This window comes from Bidens hawaiensis, unplaced genomic scaffold (genome assembly GCF_021521415.1).
Source record: "Bidens hawaiensis isolate Kalapana, Puna unplaced genomic scaffold, B.hawaiensis_p1.1 tig00003510_1, whole genome shotgun sequence".
Lineage (NCBI taxonomy): Eukaryota > Viridiplantae > Streptophyta > Magnoliopsida > Asterales > Asteraceae > Bidens > Bidens hawaiensis.
Window position 1 is genome coordinate 396,739 of NW_027491198.1, and position 25,309 is coordinate 422,047.

A 25,309-nucleotide genomic window follows, 5' to 3' on the forward strand; every position below is an offset into this window, starting at 1 on the left:
ATTCGGAAAGTCCCGTCTTTCTTTCGAACAAACAAGACAGGGGCTCCCCATGGCGATGAGCTAGGTCGGATAAAACCTTTATCCAACAAATCTTGCAACTGGGTGGACAACTCCTGAAGTTCCGCCGGTGCGAGCCGATACGGGGCTCGTGCTATGGGTGCTGCACCGGGTGTCAACTCGATTTGGAATTCGACTTGACGAATAGGAGGGAGTCCGGGCAAATCCTCCGGGAAAACTTCCGGAAAGTCTCGCACAACCGGTATGTCTTCAATTCGTTTCTCCTCCGCGGGTTTCTCAACAATCTGCGCCAAAATTGCCGGATGACCCTTTCGTAGATACTTCTGTGCTTTCATAAGGGTGATGATGCTGTTGGTCATGCCGCTTCTCTCGCCTCGGACCGAAATGATCTCGCCGGAAGGGGTGGTAATATGGACTATTTTATCATGGCATAAAATCTCCGCTCGGTTCTCGGATAACCAGTCCATGCCGACAACGACATCGAAACTACTAAGCGTAAAAGGAATAAGGTCGATGTCAAAAACATGACCTGACAGTTTCAACTTACATCCCGCAAGTATATGAGTTGTTACTACAGTTTTACCATTAGCTAATTCAACAGGAAACTTAGCGTCTAACGGGGTTGGAGTAAGGTCTAAAAGTTGGCTAAAGGCTTTCGACACAAAACTCCTATCAGCTCCAGTGTCAAACAAAACAGAAGCAAAACAATCGTTTACAGGGAACTTACCGGACACCACATGCGGATCATTGCGGGCTTGACCCGATCCAATCACAAACGCTCTTCCTTTGCCATTTCCTCCACCGTTAGTGCCACTTCCATTGCCCCCATTGTTGTCATTATGTTTCAGCTTGGGGCAATCCTTCCGGAAATGACCTTCCTGTCCACATTCAAAACATCCCTTAGTCGTCATCGGTGGCTTAGGAGCACCCTTCGCCGCTAGGTCTCCTCTACATTCCTTCGCTTGGTGACCTATCTTTCCGCATCTTTGACACTTGACACGGTCACACTGACCAACATGATGAAAGTTGCACCTGTTGCACTTTGGATATTTCCCAGCATATCCGCTCGAAACCTGCCCGCTACCGTCGTTGTTGTTGTTGTTGTGATTCTGAGTATTGAAACTCCGAGTAAATTCGGGCTTACGGTAGTGGTGTTGCGGTGGGAGGTTTGAGGATGAAGTTCTGGTGTTGTCAAACTTTCTCTTCCCGCTGTTCGGGTTGCTGTTGTTGTTACTGTTGCTGACGTGGTCATTACTCGGGTTGTCACGGGCTTTAACAGTCGAACCCCTCGGTGGTAACGCACCCTGGGTCACAGCCTGATCCGTCAGTTTGTGAGCCAAACGGATCGCTTGTTGGATCGTGGCTGGTCTGGAAGACGTCACCATACCCTGAATCTGTGGTGCTAACCCATCTATGTACATCTCTATTCTCTTGCTCGGCGGATCCACCATCCGCGGACACATCACTGCCAACTCATGCGAACGAGTAGTGTAGCTTTCAATCTCTGAACCCACCATTTTCAACGACCAAAACTCCGACTCTAACTTCGAAATTTCTTCCCTCGGACAGTACTCCTCTCGCATCATGTTTTTGAACTCCTCCCAGTTCATCGCGTTAGCCAGTTCCAATCCAAGGATCTGGACGTTCGAATTCCACCAAGTGAGGGCGGAATCCTCAAGTGTCCCAGCAGCGAATTTGACCCTACTGGCAGGGGGACAGTTACACATCTCAAAGGCCGACTCGGCCTTCTCAGCCCAACGCAGGAAGCCTATAGCTCCCTCAGTGCCCTTAAACGTACTGGGCATGCAGTCACGGTAGTTCTTGAAGGTACACGTTCCATTCGGACCTCCTGTTTGATTCTGAACGTGTGCGGCTAAAGCGGCCGCGACATGGTCATTCAGCAGAGTTTGGAGTTCAGCTGCAGTCATGCTGATGTTACCACGTCCTCGTCCAGCGTTTCTTCCAGCCATTTCCGAGAATCACAGTATAAAGATGTTAAACATGAATTTTTCTTTCATATACAACACACCATACATGTAATAAGAGATAGGTAAGAAAGAAAAAAAAAATCACATCACAACCACATATTAGTCTAAATAGAAATTCATGATTAAAACCATTGTATTCGCTACAAAGTATTTCCAATCAATCCTTAAAATCATAGAAAAATAATAGTTAGGATGGAGACAACCCCTCCATCTAAGTATCATCATCACTAGATGTCGTCATCTGAGGACACTTCCGAATGTGCCTCCTCCTCAGCCGGTTCCTCCTCCGGTTCTTCTTCGGGTTCCTCCTCGGGATCTTCCTCGGGATCCTCCTCAGGCTCCTCTTCGGGATCTTCTTCAGGTTCTACCTCGGGCTCGGCCTCAGGCTCTGCCTCAGGTTCTGCTGCGTTCTGAGCAAGTTGCATTTGTAGGATATCGCAACGTTCTAACGCTATCTCAGTTCGGGTCCTTGCTTCTTGGAGTTGCTCTTTCAAGTCTATCATTTCGGCTTGCATCTTCATCATAACCTTCGTTTGTTGATCACTAGCCCCTTGCATATCCTTCATTGCCGCCGCCATGCGGGCAATCTCCTCCTTAGTCTCGGTTTCGTCTTTTAACAATCTGGAAACGTTCTCTCTCGTGTAGCGCATGTAACCCACATCACGCTCCAAACATGAAACAACGGCTGCGAGAACTCTCTCTACAGGTTCGGTTATGGGTGGTAGGGTGTTGGGATAAGCAGGGTGGTTCGGGTGTGGCAATGGGGGAACTTGTTCACGGTAGACCATACGTCTGATCATGTTGGGGTACCATTCCCAGCTAACGTCGTTGTCATACAAGCCTCCGGATAGGCGGTACCTCTTTGGTGCAGGAGCTTCGAGTTCCGGGACTACACGAGGTGGCGAGGCAGTAGGTAACTGCGGTTCCTTCCCGTGAGCATGCGTCATCGAATCGGATGATGATGAGGGTGGCGTCGACATTCCTACAGGTAAGCCGGGTATATGCGCGCGTAAGAGTGAAGGAGGTAAAGAAATAAGATTTCAAGACTACACAAACCTATGCAGTGCGTATCATTATAACTAATGGGTCGTCGCGGTTATAGTCTAGTATGCATGCAGTTTCTAGTTCGCTATAACCAATGGCTCTGATACCAATCTGTCACACCCTCAAAATCCAATAACGGAGTTTTACCGTCAGAGGGTGTGAACTGGCAGGATCGGAATCATTAGTTATAACCAAACCAAAGAAAACGTTTAAATGAAAAATAAGTGCGGAAGCGTAAAACCTTAATTCAAAAGTTGCGTCACGCAGGACGACTTAAAACCAAATGTAAATGTTAAAATTAAGTTTGCAGAGTAAGATGTTTAACAATTAATGCATGCTCCTAAACCGCGCGCCCGCCTCGGCTACCTGAGAATAACATACTAAAAGGGGTCAACACGAGGTTGGTGAGTTCACAAGTTATATAAGACAAATCGTTTAGCGTTTGAGTTCAGCGTTTTCGTTAAGTGTTTTGCGTAACCACGTTACGGCGTTTAAAAGTTTTGCGTAACCACGTTACGGCGTTTAAGTGTTTTGCGTAACCACGTTACGGCGTTTAAGTGTGTAACCACGTTACAGCGTTTAAGTGTGTAACCACGTTACAGCGTTTAAGTGTTACCAGATAATGTTATGTCAAATTATATATCGATAGGTAGCTAATCTATACAACAAGTATTACTAAGTGGTTCGAGACCGAAGCTGACTGTTTATCAAGTGCCCGTCACCAGGTCAACCCAGACCATGGTAAGTGTTAGCCAAAAATTACACCCACTCAACCTCCAGTTGAGCTTAGCGTCGGGTGGGGTTTGTCAAACCCAGTAGTACTACTCAACAGTGACTCGCTATTCCAAATATTAACCGGTTCGATGCGTGGGACTTCAAGGGTTACGTGTCGCTTAGCCTCTACAAGTGATATATATAATTTATAACAAAATCTTAAATATGTGTTTATCTCAAAAATGCGTTTATCGGAGTATGTTATCTCCCCCAGGTGAAAAACGTTTGAAAACAGTTCAAAGAGCGGGGTAAGTGAACTCACTGTTTGCGAAGAATATTCCAAATTAGATCACCGAGTGATGCGCGTCGTAGAAAACTCTCTAGCGTTCTAAAATAACAAAGAGATTTTCTAAGTATCGGAACGTTTAACGAGTCTCTAGACTCGGCACATAATACCTATGCACGTATCATGTTTCGTGTTTCGTTTGTGAACCGTGTGTGATTTAAACAAGTACAATTGTGATACGATACACGAGTGAGCAATTACTTTCGTGTCATGTATTAATAACATACTTACAAGCAATTATTCCCGTAAGGGCATTTTGGTCAACAAACAAAGACTAACTAACCATTATTCCCCATAAGGGCAATTTGGTCAATTCATGGCAATCAAACTAGCAACTATTCCCCGCAAGGGTATTTTGGTCAAAATACAACAATTATATAAAAACTATCATATTTCATGCATTCCTACACAACTCAGCAGCTAGTTTCATTGTGACAGAATTTCTACTTGAAAGATTGTACTATTTCACCAATCATATCATCTCAATTAATTCACCAAAAATCACCACTGAAACATACATGTCTTAGGTTTCCAGAACATATTTTATATTATTTTTATTCCATATAGATTTCTCATAATGATCAAAACACTACAGTAAACTCATATCAGTCAGATTCATGCACAACAGAATGTTATTTGCAATTCCCGGTAAACGAAAAATCCAATAAATGCAAGACCACTTGGGTTTGGTTCCTAACTCAGTGAGTCAACTTCCAGAAGTGGAACCAACCCAATTGGCCTCGTAGTTCATGAGATATAGAATTTACAATATAACCTAACAGCAGGTCTAACAGCTCAGCTTTGCATCACGTTTTTGTAAAATCATAAAAGTATACTTCCACTTATCCAAAAATTACGAATTTATACTTTATAGAAACTAGACTCAACCTAGTTTACTGCAGTACCCACAATCTCAATCAATTTTCACGTTTACACTTCGTTACAGTCAGTTAAACATCGTATATACATTCTGTCCAGAATCTGTTCACATCAAAACTCAACATAATCACAACCTATGAACTATCATGCATCCACATAACCCTCTAGACACTATAACTACTATCCATGCATATCAATCACACCATACATACAAGATTAGGGTTTGTGATCTAATCCAAATCAAAGACAACAATGAATCATGCAACAACATCAATCTAGTTATCAATCTATTATGCAACTAACAAGAATCATATTGATCACATACATACATATAATCGGCCTACTTAGGGTTTACATACAACCCATTAAACATCAAAATTACACAACAAGGAGGTAAGGGATGATCAAGTATACCTTCCTAGCACCTAGTTCTTGGATTAATCTCTTGATTGATGTGTGTGTGTGTGATCTTTGTGGACGGCAGCCGTGGAGAGGGAACAAGAGACTTCCGATCGGAAGTTGTAGGGTTAGGGAAAATAGTTAGGGTTTAGTGTTTAAGTTATATTTATAGATTAATATGTTACACCTTGGTCCCTCAACTCCTAAGTATTATTTTTCTCTAGAACATTCTACCATACTTGCATATTAAATAATCATGACAATAATATTATCACATAACACGTAATCCTAACACATAGTTATCACATCATTAGTGTTTTAGTGTGTTTCGTTTATTCCTCAATCGTTTGCGTTTCGGTGCAAATCCCGAAAGACTACTACACATGTAGTAAGTGTTAAGCGTAATTTAAACCCTAGTTTAAATGTAATGAAGTGTGCGTTATAGATTCAACGATCTTAAAGTTTGAATTAACGGAGTTGAGTTAACGAGGTTAACCTGGAATTGATGATTGTCACAGATTTCCAAACGTCCATTGTTCCCTAAGCGATCAATGATTCCCATGTTTACTCCTGAATAACTGATTAGACATACACAACTTCCGAGAAAGTTAAGGTATGAGTAACCTGCCATGATTACTTGTTTCCCCAATGTTCATTGTTTGCAAAAGATTTGCCAAGAATGTCTATGATAAAGAATGTTTGAATAAATGAGTTTTGTCAAAACGTGCACAGTTACCATGTTTCCACCCCAATGATTTGAAAAGCTTTAAAGAAAAAGGGGGCTATGAACTCACCTTGTTGGCTAAGTATGGTTGCTAGGGTGGTCGAGTGCTGCCAAACGTCGATCCTCTAAGTCTAGACAAGGACATAATAGGTTAACAACACGCTTTAAGTCTAAGAGTATAAGCCTACGCGACTTCGAGCAAAAACCAAGATTTAAAGTTGAAAACAAGCTGATTCTGGCACATTCGGTCGAATAAGGGCAGGTTCGATCGAATCAGCTACTTGTTTGGTCGAATATGGTATTGGTTCGGTCAAAGGGGCTGGGAAGAACACGTTCAGTCGATTGAGGACTCGTTCGGTCGAGTAGGATGTACATTCGGTCGAATACAATCGTATTCGGTCGAATGTGTATTCTGATTCGGTTAGTCTGTTCGTTTGCCTACTGGTTCGACCGAATGGTCTCTTGTTCGACCGAATAGGAGATGGTTCGACCGAATAGGGGTCTATTCGACTCCTTCAAGCCGGATGACGGAGAAACCTACGGGATTTTGACGATTTTCATGATTTTTCGCCCAAAATCAATGTTTTATACATGGAAATGCTCGGAATCCATAGGGCTATTGATTCCTAACGTTTATAACAACAAAAGTATGCTTTTTGACACCAAAAATGACGATTTTTGACCAAGAACACACTTGAAACATAAGTTGGGGTTTTTGCTCGATTCGGGGCCGGATTTGATGATAAAAACGTATGATTTTCAATAAGATCTTACCAAAAACAACAATAAACAGATTGGTGAACTCGAATTTTGGATTGAACAACTTTCTCTCACTACTCTCTCTCTAGAATTGGGGTGTTTGGGTGTGGGTGTGGAAGAGATGAAAGAAAATGGTGGAGTTTGTTCTTGCACTACACTTATATACTCGGTTCTATCGGGTTCGGGTTTCGGTTACCTACGGGTCAAGGCTAGCTGAGTTCATAAGTTTTAACGAGCTAGAACTTTTCAGTAAAAATTTTATAAAAATCATTTTTCAAGTAATCGCTTGAAATCTTTTTAAATAAAAACCTTTTATTTTTTTGAAAACACAAAATTAATATTTTTTTCAAACATAAAAGTTCTTTTTTTTTATGAAATAAACATTTTTAGCTGAAATAAACAGATTTTCCAATGATATGGATTCCGAACTTATCGTCCAGAACCCAAAGTGTATAGTTTCCGATGATTTCTTGATTATAGTTTACCAGTCAAATTCCAGGGCGTTACACCTGACTCATCAATTTTTGTTACAGACTGTCATGTCATATCCTTTTGATCATCAAACATGGAGTGATTTGATGCTACTGCCGGAGATTTAGGCAACCACTTATGTCTGGAAGACTTGGAATTATAAGTACGAATGGTTGTCATGATCTCCGGTGCCTCAGACGTATAACTAGTTGATGAGACCCTTTTCTTCTTCTCCTGTTTAGGTCTAGTGTTGGTGTTTGTGTGAGTTTTTGACTGAGAAACACCTTTACCGACTCTTCTTTTGACTATGTTGGATTTGGTCTGATGAGGACTAAACCTGCCAGACTTGTTTTGATTCCAATCATCGTCAATGGAACTAGTCGAAAAGTTTCCAAAACCTTTCTTATATCCATCGTGATGCATATACGACATATTCCTTTGATAAAATCCGTATTATGGAATATACGGACGATGTGGACAATTTCTGGCAATGTGACCCGGAATGCCACAGTTAAAACATGTCTGACGTTTAATGAAAAGATTATTCTGATCATATCCTTGTCTGGACTGATTGTGTGGACCAGTCTGTTTATATTTGCTAGAATTCGCATTTTGGTTTTTTGATTTATCACATTGTTTGTTGTTGGAGCATCCGTCCTTGACAAACTTAGGTGCAATATATTTTTCAGATTTTTTTTGAAATTTTTGGATTTTTAATTTTATTAGAAATAACATTACTAGCATTTAAAGTTTCAACCGAATCAACCACAAAGTATTCTTGCTCTTTAAAACAGAGCCCACACAAACAGTCGGAATAATAGAATTTAAAACAGGAAGTTCTAAAGAAACATTAGTAGAAACGAAATTTTTATCAAAATCAAAACACGGGTCGTCATCCTCATCAGTCCACTCCTTCACAATTAATTTTTCGGCACATGAGGTAGACACGTTAGAATCATTCACACTTGTAGTGGGTGAACCGGTACCAGTAGAGCCAGTTCCCTCACATCTATCTTGTTTTACCGTATTTCAAATCCTTAGTCTTCTCTTCCTGTTCTTTGGTAACAGGAGTAGGAATATAGTTGTGGTTGTATGGTGGGGGGAACCTGACTAAATCCTATCCCCTCACCTTCATTTTCTTTCCACCATAACTGATTTTCAATCATTGAGTTGACAATTTTACTGGACCCATCAAATTTTTTGAAATCAAGTTCAGCCTTTTCAAACTTGTTAGTTAGATTTAAAATTTCAGATTTTGCGGCTTCCAGATTAGCAATCAACTCAGCGATTTCTTGTTGTGCATCAAGATAGTGGCAACTTTTAATACTAAAATCAGACTTAAGTTTCTTAATATCTTTGTTAAGAGATTCTATTTTATCTAGAAACCCCTTTTCATTTTTCTTAAGTTTGAAACTCTTTGATTTTATTCTCTCCATGTCTCTTATCAAATTGTCATTATGAAGTTTATACATCTCAATTTTTTCACTGCAATTTAAAGAACATGGTTGAAAACATACCTCAGATGAGTCCGGAGAAGTGAATGCCATGTAAGCAAACTAAAGCTCCTTTATCTTCTCCTCAGCAATGTTCTCCTCTTCAGATTCCTCAATTGTTGCAAAATTTGCAGTTTGATTTCCAAGGTTCATCGCAGCCATCTGTCCTTCCCATGAGAACGTTTGAGCAACCATACCTCTTTCTCCGTTACTTGAACTTCCTCGAGAGTCAACCCGAGCATTTTCGGCTGGAACCAAGGCCGTTTCAGTATTCCCTTCTTTAGCCGGATTGGTACACTCACGAACAAAGTGACCCGGCTCATGAAAATTGTAGCACCTCAGAGTCTCCTTGTTAAAACCCACCTTTTGGTTATTTGGCATGTTCCAGTTGTTTCTACCTGTCCTTTTGGTATCTTAGCACGGAAAACCACCATGGCGATTTGCCACGAGATGTCCATTTCTTCTACATCATAAGGATAAATCTGATCAAATTCAGTAGCGGCCATAGGTTGGACCAGATCTCCTGCCATAAATGCATGATAATAATTCATAAATCCTGCCATTAATGCAATATTTTCTTGAGTTTCTTTGGGTATGTTAGGAATCTGGTTGGAGTTTATACTGGAGGCGGCCTTGCTAGTATCATTAACTGAGTGACCAGATTTGCTAAAAACACAGGAGCTGGGTTGGGTGAATTGGAGGATGATGATTGACCAAGGGTGGATAAAAACATTTGAAAATTTCCAGGTGGTAGTGGTTGCGAGGGCTTAAATAGTGAAAAGCTGTCTTGGGACATAAGAGCACTGTTAGAGGTAGCATTATATCCAGCAGCGCTATACAAACTTGCATGATTTATTGCCCTTTGTTTATCATCCATATCACAAGCCTTAATTGTAGCAACCATCTCAGTCATACTCATTCTGTTAAGATCTTTAGTCTTTTTGATGACTGCAACATGCATATCCCAATTCTTTGGCAAGGAATTCACCAACTTGTTGTTAATCTCTGAGGTTTGTAGAAGTATTCCAACAGATCTCATTTCAGTTGCAAGAGATATGAATCTTTGAAGCTGAGATTCCAGTGTTTCCCCCAGAACATGATTAAACATGTTGAATTTTTGTCGCAACAAGTCCTGACGGCTCCTTTTCATATCCTCGTTACCCTCGAAAACTTCTATCAGTGCATCCCACAACTCCTTTGCTGATTGAAGCTCTCTAAATTGAAGGGCTATCTCAGGTGAAAGGGCCATAGTTAGAGTCGATAAAGCTTTCTCATCTTTTTCAACCTTTGCAAAATCATCATCGTCTTATACTCCTCCAAATCTTTGAGTCTTTCATCTTGGCATAATGCTCAAAATGAAAATTCCATTCATTGAATCCTTCAGCGTACAACAGGCGAGGTACACGTGTAGTAGTGCCCATAATGGAATCAAGCTCTTGATGAAGCAATGTATTTGTTGAGTTACTTCCATTTGTTAAGTGTGCCATTACAAGCTAATTACTGATTACTGATTAAGAATTATAAGTTATAGGTCTAAAGTCCAATTGAAACTTAAGCCCAGTGAGTCCAAAAGGAAAGGCCCAAGGCAAATCCTGACCGAGAACCCAAATTTCCGAGAACTGTAGATACCAGATACTATGGTCTGACCCAGAACAGAGGATAACCAAAAACTAGGAGTTTGCCGAGATCACTGCAAGTCGAAAACTAAGAATGGCCGAGATCACGAACTAACCGAGAAATAAGAGATGTTGACTGAGAATTCTTGAAAGTGGCCGAACACCCCTATTTGGACCGAGATCCTTTAATTAATGGCCGAGAACTAAGAGAACTCGATTGAGATCAGTTTATCTTGGCCGAAAACTTGAAGATGTTAGACTTTCAACTGTGTAACAAACTCCCGAAATTTTGAGATATGATTTGTTTCCAAATCAAAGTTAATCTTCCACCAAAATTAGTTTTTCTTCTTCTTCAACAATCCACTCTCCGGAAAAAGAGCACAGTAACCTTGTAAATGATATTCTTGAATCGTTGATACCACAATAACGAGCCTGAATTCGTCAAAGGCGCTGATACCAATTGTAAGTCCCGAATCTGGATCACTACAATATGATATCAACCTAACAAGTATTAGTGCGGAAAACTAACACTTGGTGATTCAAGAACACAAATAAGAACAAGATGAACACACACGAATATGCTTCAAAACACACGTATTATTGATTACGTCTAGTGCTTAAGCCTTACAATACTTGATAATTGAGAATGAACAACCAACCCACCCTATACATCATATATCTATATATATAGAGAGACACAAGCAGGCCGACCCAAAGAATACCAAGCCCACCGAGAACACATAAGTGTTCTCGGTTTACACCATATGCCCAAAACCAAAATCACTAAGTAACTAGACAAACTTAAACCATTAATCTGGGCCCAACAACGACCCTAGTTTTGATTTTGATAATAAATTTATTTCTAATGTTTCTTTAGAACCTCCTGTTTTGAATTCTATTATTTCGACTATTTGTGTGGGCTCTGTTTAAATAGCAAAGATTCTTGTGTGGTTGATTCGGTTGAAACTTTAACCTCTATCTATTGTGTTTCGGTTACATACAATTGTTCATCCTACTTTATTGATTATTGTTAATCGAAACGAACTCTCCACATCCGTCCATTATTATTGTTCAAGAGTAAATACGTGTTACGATCCTAACCCGGATCCGAGCTCCACCGTTAATACTAATTATTCATGCTTCCGCACCGGGGCTCGATTCTCACAATCTGTGACGACCATAAATGAGTCAGGGTCACCCAGTGTAAGCATGGACTGGGTACCAAAATCTAATTAATCCTGCACTTCATGCAGGGACAACTATGGAGGAATATCATCAGACCTTGGTATGTTGATAGTGGCTGTTCCAGGCACATGAAAGGGGACATCACCCAGCTGACATTCATACATTTAATGGTGGGTATGTGTCCTTTGCGGGAGGATAGAAAGGAAAGATCACTCAAAAAGGTACTTTAAGTAATGGTGTGTTGAAGTTTGAAAATGTTAATTTTGTTCTAGAATTGAAGCACAGTCTTTTAAGCGTATCACAAATTTGTGACAAAGATTTCTCAACTCACTTTACTAAAAAGGAGTGCTTAATTCTGAAACCTGGTATAATCATACTAGAAGAATGGATTCTTGTTCGATCACAATGAAAAGATAATGCTTATGTGATCGACATGAACAAAAATGTTCCTGACGAAATAACCTGTTTGTTTTCAAAAGTGTCAGAACATAATGCGATGCTTTGGCATCGTCTACTTGGTCATGCTAATAGATAAAATCTAAATCGTATTGCTAAAAACAATTTAGTGCGTGGTCTACCAATCAAGGATTTTGTGACTGTTGAAAAATGTGTAACTTGTGCTCTGGGTAAACATCATCGAAAATCTCATAAGCCTAAATTAATTAATACTATGTCGTCAGTTTTTTAGTTACTTCATATGGACCTCTTTGGGCCGGTCCATGTCTTAAGTTTGTCTCGTAGCTCCTGTTGTCTTGATCATGGTTGTTTTTCTTGTCAAATAAGAGTGAAACTGTAGATTTGATCAAGAAGTTAATAGTATTAATGGAGAATCAGCTGAACGTAAAGCTTAAAGGAATCAGTTGTGATAATGGAACGGAATTCAAGAACGCAATTTTGAATCATTTTTGCTCAGAAAAGGGAGTGCTACGTCAATACAGTGCTCCACGGACGCCTCAACAAAATGGTGTCGCTGAAAGAAGAAATAGAACTCTAATCGAAGCAGCAAGAACGATGTTATGCGACTCCAAATTGCTATTGCTTTTCTGGGATGAAGCAATCAATACGGCCTGTTATGTTCAGAACAAGGTGATAATCAATAAGTCCAAGATGAAGACTCTGTATGAGATCGTTTATGGTCATCAACCCACTGTCACTCATTTCAGAGCCTTCGGGTGTCCGTGCACATTACTAAATCTAGAAACCACTCCTAAATTTGGGGCCGCAGCGGATGAGTGTTACTTCGTTGGATTTGCGGGAAATACAGCATATAGAGTTTATAACAAGTCAACTAAACAGATTATAGAGTCTTATGAAATTCGTTGGCTAGAAGAAAATGAGACGGACGCCCGTGTCGGTCCTGATTGGTTATTCGACTATAATGAATTCTTCAAGCCCTTCAATGAATTTCCAGTCATCAACAAAGACTCTCAAGGTGGTTCCACAGTGGAAGTTACACGAGACAGTTCTCCGTCACTGACTCATATCTCTCCGTTACTGGATGATGAGGTTATTGAGCTGACTAGTGCTTCGACTACTTCAGATAATCAACCTAAACAACTTTCAGAGACCGACCGTTCACAAATCTCGTCTGAGAATACTGCTAATGTTGAGGGGGAGAGTTCCGTTCGTCAGATATTCGGGAGCACACTGTTTCCCGATGCCTTTCCAGATGAATACGTTACCGGCACCTCATACTCTCGCAGTACAACAACGTCTGGATGGGAAAACTTCCTTATTGATTCCGGGGAGAACGTAACAAATCTTCAACCTAATAGTGATGTTTCTAATTAGCATATTCCATAAAGAACCCAAAGAATCATCCGATTGAAAACATCATAGGTCCCATTGAAGCAGGTGTGTCCACCAGAAGTCAGACCAGACACATAAACAGCTGTATGTTTTCCTGTGTCATATCTCAAATCGAGCCAAAGAACATTGAAATAACACTTCAAGAACCGAGTTGGGTTGATGTTATGCATGAAGAACTCAATCAGTTTGATAAGTTGAAGGTATGGAGATTGGTTAAGCTACCGGAAGGAAAGAAAGCTCTTGATACAAGATGCGTATTCAGGAACAAGCAAGATGACACCGAGGTTATTGTTTGTAATAAGGCACGACTAGTAGTTCGCGGGTTTCGCCAGGTAGAAGGGTTAGATTACACAGAGGTCTATGCTCTAGTAGCTAGACTTGAGGCAATTAGAATTTTTCTGGCCTATGCATCGTATATGGGTTTCACAGTTTATCAAATGGATAAAAAAACAACATTTTTGTATGGTGAGGTCAAAGAAGAAATTTATGCCGATCAGCCACCGGGTTTCGTTGACTCTATGAAGCCAAATCACGTTTACAAGTTAGACAACGCTCTGTACGGGTTACATCAGGCTCCACGGGCGTGGTATGCTACACTGACCGCGCACCTACGTGACCACGACAACAAGCGGGGAACGATTGATCAAACTTTGTTCCGGAAAACTGTCGGAAAGGATTTGATTCTAGTTCATATTTATGTTGATGACATCATCTTTGGTTCCACCAGTGCTGACTTGTGTAAAGAATTTGAAGGCGTTATGAAAAAAAGATTTGAGATGAGCTCGTTGGGTGAAATGACAACATTTCTGGGGTTACAGGTTTGGCAAAATCTAACGGGAATTCTGTTACATCAAGGAAAGTATGTTGAAGATATGCTGGCTAAGTTTGAGCTTCAAGATTCCAAGAGTGCTAATACTCCAATGACAGAAAGACCGCTATTGTCATCTGATCCTGAAGGGACTCCCGTAGATCAAACATACTATCGATCGATGATCGGTTCTCTGATGTATCTCACAGCAAGCCGTCCCGACATAATGTTCGCAGTCTGCCAATGTGCTCGCTTCTAGGCTAACTCTAAACTCTCTCATTTAATTGCTGTTAAACGTATTTATAGAAATCTGAAGGGACAACCGAAGTTAGGTCTTTGGTATCCCAAACAATCAGAATTTGATATTTATGCTTTCGCTGATAGCAATTATGGTGGAGATGACATTGATAGGAAATCCACGTCAGCTGGCTGCCAGATTCTCGGAGATCGGCTCATCTCATGGCAGTGTAAGAAACAACAAATAGTGTCCACCTCGACAGCCGAAGCAGAGTATGTTGCTGCATCCGCTTGCTGCTCTCAGGTTATCTAGATGCAAATCAGTTGCTAGATTACGGTTTGGAATTTCTAGACACTCCTATTTTCTATGATAATGATGCAGCCATTGCTATTGTGAAAAACCCAGTCCAACATTCTAAAACCAAGCACATCGATATTAAAATTCATTTTATTCGTGACTATTTCGATCAAAAATTGATTCATCTTGAACAAGTCCACACCGACAACAACGTGGCGGACTTATTTACAAAACCGGTCGGAACAACAAAATTTAATGTGCTTGTGAGTTTTCTTAAAATGCTTCGTTTCGAGGATTGAGTTTTTTGGGAATAAATTTGTACGTTTTCTGTTTAGTTTTTGCACAAATTTAGGGGGAGAAAAATCAAAAAGACAAAATAGTGTGTGTGCGTTGTCTTTATTATTAAAAAAAATAAAAAATTTGGGTGTTTCAAGATTCATTTTCGCTTAAAATTATGTCGGTTGCTCAAGTTTGAAGGACATATACTAGTATATGGTTGGTCTGGTGTTCTACTTGTAGTTTCACAGGATAGCCATTTACCTAACCACTGAAAGTACCCGGGGCGATTATGATATGTTTTTGTGTTTCGTAATCTTTCACTTAAATTATGTCGGTAACTCTGAGTTGGAAGGACATGTGTTTTCATGCATGTTTGGTCCGGTTAACCACTCGTGCTTACAATGGATAGCCATTAACCTGAAGGTTTAAAGTAACCGCGGTGACTGAATGCTTAACATGTGTGTTTTTACTTAACTCTCTGGGAAGTGATATTACTATTGATTAGTTAACAGCTTTTTAAAAGCTTTAAAATATTTTCTAATGGAAATTGATCCAACCTTTGGAAAATGATAAACAAAATTGTTTCTGTGTGCCTAACGGGTGAAGTTATTAAGCTTAAAAGGCTCTAGAACAGTCATTGATGTGTATGGTACTTTCCACGATGCGTAAACGTTAAAGTGATATAAACTAAATTTGCTAAACTTAATGTGGAGAGTCATTTTGAAGACAGGTGCATGTCTCCAGATACATCTCTCCGAATGATAGGTAGAAAAGCAATTACCCAGTCATACACGTGCCCGTTAGTGTCTTGGTCACTAAAAATAATGTACTGTTAAACTACTATTATTATTATTAATGTTAAAAAAAATAAATAAGTAAAGGTTATTATATATATTTGATTGCAGTTACCTAGCTCTATTTAAGTTATTTCATTTTCAAGGATTAAAGGGTCAAACTAGAACTACAGAGAAGGGGCACACAAGTAAGTCATGTCATGTCTCGAATGAAAGGCTTGTCAGTTTACTGGCACTAACTCCAACGTTCAACCTTAAATCTAAGCATTCTTTGTATAAAATTATTTTGATCAAGCACTAGGGGCTTGGAGTCAATTTTGGCTGATATGGGGAAAGCCGAATACGCTTTGAGAAGAGATAGGAGGCATCACAGGTTCATGAGTGATGTCCATCTAAGCTTTATGCCTAACTGAACCTTAATCATATCACTGATGCGATGAAAGATCATGCTAAGTATGGGATACGCGCTATCAATATGTCTCTTAAATGTCATAATAATGCTTAACATGAATCCTTGTGACAACCTCTTAAACGAAATGATTCCATGTTCGGATCTTTTCATAAAAGGGCGACAGCTTTACGAAGAACTGAAATTTGATCCCGACGTTAAATATAAAGGGAGTTGTCTTATTTGTGTGTGGTTAAATGATTGTCTTTTATTTTTTTATTTTTTTTATTCTATTATTCTACCTTGAAATTACTCTCCTCGAAATGGTCGTGTAAATTAAGTTTTCTTAATCTTGGGTTAAAAGGCTTTGAAAAGTTTGGATCATTTTTAATGGGTCATGAGCCCAGTTGGGCTGTCCTTTGGTTTTCGGCTTAGTTTGAGCCCATATAAGGATTTCAGCCCGCTGAGTTTGATATAAATATCTTAAGGGTTTCTTTTTCTCACTTTTATTATTTTACCAATCACAAACCCCTCTCAGCAAATCCTCTTCTATAATATTCCTTGCCGAGATCAAAACCTTTTCACTAATCAAAGCTTCAAGTTTGTTTTGTGATTAGCAGGTACTGGATAAAGTTACATGAGATTTACATGTCACCAAGGCCTATTATTGTGGTCTCATAAACTGTTCTTACGGATGATTTGATGAACTGACCATTGGTGTTATGAGTAATTGGGTATTTGATGGATATATTAGCTTTGATTTGGGGTTTTCGGTTGAACTTAACTAGTATGCTGCAGGTCTAATGAAGGTTTTTGGGGATCTCGGTGGGTTGAAGATGACTACACATATTCCAAGGTGGAATCCAAGGGGTTGTCTTCCCCAAGTGGCAAAGAGTTCTCGGTTTGACTTTCGTTGACCTAGAACTCCCGTATTTGACAGATAATCTCGTTCTCGGTCACTTCCTGACCGAGAACTCCTCTGTTCTCGGTTAAATGCACTGACCGAGAACCTCTGTTCTCGGTTGATTTTCATTAATCTCTGTTGACCGAGAACTCCATTACTTTGACCGAGATCCCCCCTGCCAGGCCCAATTCTCACAGCTTTGGCCCATACCTTTACTGTGGTGTATTTTTGGCCCACTCCAATGTCGCTTGAATTGTCACATAATTCTATTTGGGCCTTCCATGCTTAATAACCAAGTGTATTTTAAATTGTGGTTTAAATGTCAATTACTACTATCTAACTTGATAAGTTTGGTGAAGATATGGCCGATAAGAGCTCGTTAAAGTATGTTGATACACATAACATAGCTGGTCACTTGTATGATCCACCATTGGCTCACTAGGAGTTAAAGTCGATGATAGTCGGACTCAATACTTGCAGAATTTCTCATGCTCTTCGAGAAAATCCCATCATTTGCAGGAAGATGGTTACTGACTTTTGGAACAATGCAAAGATCAATTCTCAGGGGCAGATGAAGTTATTTCAATCGACTCCAAAATACAGATGAAGCCTGTTACTGTTACTGAAGGCATTATCATAGAGGTACTTTTGTTTGGGGATCAACCCGACTACCCAATATAGTACTCTACAGCCGAAGTTACTGAAGTAATTACAAGAATGGGGTATGAAGGCACTTATCCACCGGCAATTAAGAAATTGTTTCACCCTTACTGGAGATACCTATTGCACATGTTCTTCGCATGCATCTCAGGAAGAAAAGGGGGTTCGGATGAAATCAGTCACACCCAAATGTCTGCCGTTGCTGCTCTAATCATGGGTAGGAATTACAACTATTCCAAGTTCGTTTTCAATGAAATGATGAGCAATCTAAGGGCAAATATGAATGAGATGGTTTTAATGTATCCAAGGTTTTTACAGATGATTTTTGATTCTCATTACACAGACTTGGTTAAAACTGTAGAGACTTTGGATATAAAGTCTATGGGACCCAATTCCTTTGGGTTAATAAAGCAGTCAAGAAAAGGAGCCAAAGTGGTTTACAGGGGATTGAGACCCCTGGAAAAATTCGGTCATTTTGCTGAGACCGAAGCTGAGCCTGTCATAGCTCAGGTTGCTGACGAACATGTGGTACCCGCTCAACCACGTGCTGCTACATTTGAGATCTCCGATGAAGAAGAAGATGAAGAAGAGAACTGTCAGCCAAGTACTCTTACAAATGATGAAAGATTAAAAGCCCTCGAAGCTGCTAAATTCCTATTTCAGTCAACTGCTCGGAAGCCTCCTCTGACAGTTACTGAAAATACTGAGGAAGACTTTGTTGAAGAACCAACTACTGATCTCATTCAACGTAAAAGAAAGAGGGATGACTTGAGATCTAGCGAGTTGGACAGTAAAGTTGAAACAACCACAGTTGCACCAACACCTACACCCACACTAGCACCAGAATCAACTACCAGCCCTCAACAACACACCGATCAATTAGAATCGCATGCTCCAGACTCTCAAATCGAACCAGTTGCATCTACTGCTGAGCCGTCATTCATGGATCTACTGTCCAGTGATTTTGGTGATGATTTTGATTTTGAAACAGATATTCCACATGCTGATACTGCAGACAGTCCCTCTAAATCATCCGGTCAATTTGATCAATGTCAGTCGAGTTCATGCGTTTTAAAAAAGGTTGCTCAAATCCTTGCTATGCAGGAAAATTATCTTCAGAACAAGGGAAAAGGAGTTGTTCTTGAGAATGCTCCTGTGGATGTTCAAGCTCTACAACGTCGTGTATTTGAACTGGAGCAGGATTCAGTGATCAAAGATGTTCGTATTCAGGAGCTTGAAGCTAGCAACTAGGATAAAGACTCCAAAATTAAAGAGCTGCAGTCCGGCATGGGAGGTTTGATAGCTATGTATCTCGATCTCCAACAAAAGCTAGTTCAGAAATTTGGAGATGAGTTCAAATGTAATGAAGATATGGCATATGAGCTTCCCACTGCTGATTAAAACAAAGATTCTGATGTTCATCCAGATGATAACACTGGTGTTAGTCGACAAGAAGAATCAGAGTCTCTAAACCAGTACTTGAATGCACCATCTGTCACAAAAGAAAAATCTAACAAAATTAAGAAGAAACTACTTGAAAAGGGAAAGAAGAAATTACTGGTAATGAAGAACTCAGATCAGAATGTTGTGTCTTCGGATCACCCAGAGAGATATGTTGTTACGCTTCAAAATGGATTTTCTGATAAATATGGTGATCGATCTGGAGTTTTATCCTGGGGTTTTGATGCAGATAAGAACATGTGGTGGGTTAAGAGAAATTCAGGGACAATGGTGTATTATAAAAAGATGAAGGACTTTGGTTCTTGGACTAAGGTTGATTTGAGTGACTTAATTAATGCTCCATTTACCAATCCAACAAATGACAAAAGAGGAACAATTTTTTTCAATTTTCTAAAGCGTCAGGTTGATAGAGGATTACCACACATGACTACTGTCGACTCCTTCCTGAAGAAAGCCAAAGGAGTCTTGGATCCAAGAACTGGGAAAACTATGGTAAATGTGATGTGGCCTCCCACAAAAAAAGCTACTTACATTCCAGTACCAGGTGCCATTCCCGATGGTACATTGGATAACATGAGATTCTGGTTCTACGATTCTTTTATTGCTACAGCTCTTGTCAAAATACAAAAGGGGAAGGGTCAATATCGCTTTGTTGACCCTAAAGATTTGTTGAAATTTCATGAGAAAGATATCAAGACACTCAGCACGCATCAGATTGTTGCTGATGGTATTTTTGAAACTGCCGCCAAAGAATACACAAGAATGGTGGCATCTATCATCAATAACAAGTTTTGGGCTAGAGGTTTGAAGGACGCGAATATTGATTACATGGAGGAAAAGTAAAGATAAAGCTACAAACCAAGGGGGGATTGTTGGGCCTAGTTTTGTGGTTTGAGCTTGTTTGTACTTAGTTCTAGTTATTGGGCTTTGGTTTTTGGGTGCATATGTAAACCGAGAACACTCATGTGTTCTCGGTGAGCTTTTGGTGTTTGGGCCGGCCAATTGGTTGTTATTCCTATATATAGAGATGTAATGTATAGGGTTAAAGGTTGTTGACTTCCAGTTTGTGATCGATCATATTTAAGTGCTTAAGCACCTGACGTATTCAATAATATACGTGTGTTTTGAAGCAATTCCGGGTTACTTTACTTGTTATTATTCGTGTTCTTGAATCACCGAGTGTTGCTTTTTCGCACCAATACTCGTTTGGTTGATATCATATTGTAGTGATCCAGATTCGGGGCTTACCTGATCTATTTCTCTAAGTCTTGGTAATCCGAAAATGGCATCGCTAACGCAATTGCTTAAGATATCATGCTAGTTAAAGAAATTATATGTTAATGGAATGTGTAACTATAACCTACTTAAATCAACCAAGGGGAGGCGGTGTGACTAAACAACAACCACCTGAAGTTGTTAGAATTGGAATTTGAGAAATCGAAGTCAATCCTAATTTTTCTACTTTACGAAACTACTTGCCAACTTAAATTGACATTCTCGAGGTAGCATGACACTAGGAAAGGGTCAACTTTAAATTGCCCATGCTATTCCCATTTTGTCATAGATGCTCGCTTAGAAATGAGGAACTATCTATCATATATTATTACGGCAAGTTTTACCACATGTTTACATATTAATTATCAATGATAAAATGGAGTGGATTCTTGATCTTAGATGGTAACCTTCATATAATTGAACTACTTGTTTAGAATTTCTCGTCTTGGTCATGTATATATTATATATAAGTATTTATATTTTATAAATTGTTCAAAAAAACCAACCCCAAAATGATTAAAACCTTCGATTAAAGTAAAACGACCATTCATTATTAGAAACATTTGTGTCCACGGATCGATATTTGGTTCTTACCAATATTATTCTACATATATGATAGGTACACTTGCCTATTTTATGTTTGTTTAGTCTTTGTAAAAATCACTTTTATAAATTTAAAACACGATCTTGTGCAAAAGCTAAATATCCAATCCATCATATTTTACCAACACCGCACGCACGCATCAAGTTTTTGGCGCCGTTGTCGGGGACACGGTACGTTTCTAAGAACGATCCAAGTTTTAATTTAATCGTTGTTTATAATTGCACAATTTTTTTTACTTTTTTTATTTTATTTTTACTAAGTATTAAACTATATAATTTTACGGCTAGCCTAATTTTAACCTTTATTTACCTAACCTTTGCCTTAGTTTAATTAACTTAGACCTTAGTTTAGTTTAGAATAGTGTAGCGTAACTCTTAGATCAATTTTAACTAACCTTTAGTTTAATATAAAAGCTTAAAGTTTGATTTAACCCCATGTATGTCTTCTACATTTGGACCTGAGCTTGTTTCTCCAATTTCTGAACCGGAATGACTCTTTCGTGGACGAGCACGTAAATGGTCTACAGAAACCGCCGAAGCAATCAAAGACGAATCAGTAGATGCCACCACATTAGGAGAAAATCAAACAGAAGAAATGATGGCCACCTAGAACAAGGAGCCGAACATGACCCATTATGCCAAGCCAACTCTCGAAGGCTATGGCAATGGAGTGGCTCCACCCGATATCACCGAACATTTCGAAATCCAATCAAGCACCATTCATATGGTGGAAAACTCAGTTTAATTTCAAGGTCTCCTTGACGAAGACCCAATTTCTCGTATATCTCGATTCTTACAAATCTGCGGAACATTCAAAATCCAAAACTGTTCAGAAGATCAAATCAAACTCAAACTCTTTCCTTTCTCTATAATGGGTCAAGCCTTAGAATGGATAGAATTTCTTACCTCTGGCTCCATCACTACCTTGGACCAGATGGTTGAACAGTTTCTCCTCAAATACTTTCCGCCTGATAAAATTGCCAAATACCGAGCCAACAATACCGGATTCCAGACCGATGATGATGAGTCTTTACACGCAGCATGGGAGAGATACAAAAGTCATCTGAGAAGATGCCCACATCATGGACTCAGCGTATGGTTGCAAGTACAAACTTTCTTTGAATTCAGTCAAAACAAACAGGCCATCGACCAAATCGCTGGTGGAGACCAAGGATCCAAATCACCTAACGAAGCATTTGAAGTCCTGTAGAAAGCTGCAAAGAAGAGTTTCGCCTACAACCCACCAAGATCTACACCTACACATAAAGGAATACACCACGTCGATTCCAACATTCTTGTCACCACACAGCTTGAAGCCCTTTCTAAAAAATTCGAACAACTTCAAGTCGAGCTATCAAAAACCAGACTCACCTGTGACACTTGTGGAGGAAGTCATAAAGCAAGTGATTGTAAACAAGTCATTATAGCCATGGAAGAAGTTGATTTCATCGCTCGACATAACAACGCTTTCAACAATAACTACAATTCAGGATGGAGAAACCACCTGAATTTCAGTTGGAAAGACGGAGGTAACACTCAAACCCTACCCGGATTCGAAAAGAAACCGATGAATCAACCCTTCCAACCAAAACCTCAATTTCAAGATCAAAGTTCCAGTGGCTATCAAAACCCAAGCTACTCAAAAATCAAAGAAATGTTGATCCAAATCATGACCAAGACAAATGAAGCAGAAAAGAAGGCCGACTCAAGAGCTGTTGATATTAGAGGAGTATTGTTAAAACAAGAAGCTGACCTACAAAGTCAACAAGCATCATTGCAGTATCTAGAAACTCAGATCGGACAGATTGCCCGATAATTGTCAGAGAGACCATCCGAAGCTCTTCCAAGCAACACTATAACAAACCCAAATGCAGCAGCCAACACTGTTACATTAAGAAGTGGCACAACCACTGTTGCCTCACCAACTTCAGAACAAGTTATGGAGAAAGAATCCCCTAATAAAACGAAAGAAAGACTGGTCACAACAGGCACCGCACAACGTAAGGAATCAGTCCGAACTTATGTTCCACCCTTTCTGCTCAAGGTCATCCTGGGCCACACTTGTACGAATCAGATTCTTTGCAACAAATGCATTATATGAATTTGTAAACATTGAGAACAAAGACTGTGTTTCACTTCCTTGACCATTTCCACCACCAGTGTAAGGTAGATGCCCACTTGCCATAGAGGCACAATTAGTATCATCTATCAACTGGACATTGAACCTTTGCTGGTTACCATGGTGACTTGTGCTATTTTCAACAAAAGACTTTGGTCTGTCAACACAATGCTCAGGTGGTTCTTCAATAATGGGAATCTGTTGTTGGTTTTTGGTTGACAAGTTTCCCATTGGTGCAAATTAAGGCATTTGTTACATTGAAGCAAGGCCTTTCTTCCTTGATCATCTCATTTTCAATCATTTCTATCTCTGCAGCCTGAAGGAAGCACACTACATCATCCACTTACAAGTTATTGAAATTGGGCTTTTTAAGGATGAACTTGCAGGCAGTGTACCATTCCTCAGGCATTGAGTTGAGCAGCTTGGTAGTCAAGTCATAGTCAGTCATGACATAGTCAGTGGTTCTCAACTCATTCACAATTGCTAGAAATCTTTCTAGAACTGACTACAATCTCTTTCCTTGTTTGTATTTAAACCTCTCCAACTGTTGATTCAGCCTTTGCTTTTTTGATGTTCTTTAACTCAGTGTTTCCCTCAAACATTTCAAGGATTGCATCATACATTGGCTTTGCGGTGACATGATGTGCAACCTTGGATAATATTTCCCAAGACAATCCTAGCTTTATCATTGCTAAGGCTCTGTCATATACTTTCCTCATTCTCTCACGCACAGCTGCAGTTGCAGCTGGATTAGCACCATCCTCATCAGTTCCTTGTGGACGTTCCTTGTTTGACTTCCACATATCAACATCATTTTAGCAAACGACTGCTTCAAACAAGACCTTCCATTTTGTGAAATTTTCCTGTTCATACAGTCTAGGAATCTTGTTAGTAGACATTTCTTGTTCTTCGTGACCAGACATTTTGAAAAATCAAAATCAGTTTCTTTGTAAAAAACAGAGTTGTAAAAGCAATCAGATCTTAGAACCGGTAGTTCAGATCTGATGTGTCTGATGCGATTAGAACAAGATGTAGATATAAAGTTTCAAGCTTTAATTGAAATAAGGAAGAGAAAACACCAGTAGATTGTAGATCTGGAAGACAAATGAAAAACAGAGCTTGTGACGTCACTTTTCAATGGAACAGTGGTCTGCTTACGTCATCTTTCTTCAAATCTTCAATCAGCAACGAATATCTTACTAAAATAGCAATAACAAGCTATGATACCTCTTGTCAGGTCCCCGATTTCAGATAGATCTTACTCAAATCATGTTATAACTCAAACAAATAAATGTGTTGACAAAGGAGATGATGATGGGTTGCTATATTTAGAAAGATAACCGTTTGTTAAGGCGGAATTAATAACAAACAGGGTAGTTGCTAAATGATAAACAAAGGTAACTAACACACACAAGATTCCCTGAAAAGATTTCCATTCATATATTGTTCATCATACAAATGATAATCGATTTAGGGTTTCTTGAAGGGAAAGTTTATCCGTACGATTCCTAGGACAGCCGTCACACTCACAAATATTCTCTCTGAATTAATGAGGTTGTCCGTCGGGAGACGTGCCCTAAATTATTCCTTTTATAGGTCTGACACCCCCTTTACAATTGTCATTCCTTCTAGAAACCCTAAATACTAAAACATATTTAAATTACATATTCAAAATTATTCTAAGTGTAAAACAAGTCTTCCGGGTAGGCTTTGTAGCAGTATGACTTTCCGAGTATACTCTGTGTTCAGCCTTCCTTCAGTACTTGGTAACATAGATGTGTGCCCGGAATCAGTTTCCAGGTAGACTTTACTAAAAGAGTATTTTACCAAGTAAAATACTCACCGGTTATACTTCAATCTTCTTGACTTTATCAGACTTTGCCTGACAAACTCTTACGAGCAACCTTTTTCTTCAATGGTCCCTTCAACTCTTTACTATAAAATAGCTTATTAACAAAGTGTGCTCGGCAGCACTGTTCCTTGCTTGAGTTGAACCTTGCCCGATGTTACTTGAGATATTTCATTATTCATCAAGCCT